The sequence below is a fragment of the Crocuta crocuta genome, unplaced genomic scaffold (genome assembly GCF_008692635.1).
Source record: "Crocuta crocuta isolate KB4526 unplaced genomic scaffold, BGI_CrCroc_1.0 scaffold312, whole genome shotgun sequence".
Lineage (NCBI taxonomy): Eukaryota > Metazoa > Chordata > Mammalia > Carnivora > Hyaenidae > Crocuta > Crocuta crocuta.
This window is the reverse complement of record NW_027527378.1, coordinates 1,049,701-1,050,656: the sequence shown is the minus strand read 5'-3', so window position 1 is coordinate 1,050,656 and position 956 is coordinate 1,049,701.

The following is a 956-nucleotide window of genomic DNA, read 5'->3' as shown; positions in this document are numbered from 1 at the left end:
CAGTATATCTGTACACAATGGAATATTATCCAGCCATAAAAAAATGAGGAAATCTTACCATTTGTAACAACATGGATGTACCTTGAAGGCATTACCCTAGGTGAGAGAAGTCAGATAGATAAAGGCAAATACTGTATGATCTCACTTATATTTGGAATATAAAAAACAAACTCATAGAAAAAAAGAATTGTGGTTACGAGAGGTGGGAAGGGCGATTTGGAGGAAGGTGGTAGAACAGTGCAAACTTCCAATTATAAGATAAGTAAGTACTAGGGATATAAAGTACAACATGCTGACTATAGCTAACACTGCTGTGTGGTATATGGGAAAGTTTTTAAGAGAGTAAATCCTAAGAGTTCTCATGCCAAAGAGAATTTTTTTACTTTTATTCTTTCTTTTTATTGTTATCTGTATGAGAAGATGGATGTTAGGTGAACCCATTCTGGTAATCATTTCACAATCTATATAAATCAAATCATTGTGCTGTTTGCCTTACACATACACAGTGATCTATGCCAACTGTATCTCAATAAAACTGGAAAAAATGTTAAGCCATATGCACAAGTCCCTGGAAAGGAATTCAACATAATGAAAATACTTGTTTCATTAAGGGGATGAAACTGTGAGCTACAAAATGGTTTTCTTTTAATATTGTTATTATTTGATAATTAAGATAATCATAAAATTTTTTAAAAGAAGGGGCACCTGAGTGGCTCAATCAGTTAAGAATCTGACTCTTGATTTCAGCTCAGGTTATGATCTCACGGTTCTTGGGATCGAGCCCCCCGTTGTGCTCTGCACTGACAGCATGGAACCTGCTTGGAATTCTCTCTCTCCCTCTCTCTGCCCTTCCCCTGCTCGCTCGCTCTCTCGCTCTCTCTCTCTCTTTTTCTCAAAATAAACATTTGACAACTTCTTAAAGAATAATTGTTGCCTGATTATAAACATAGTTGAAT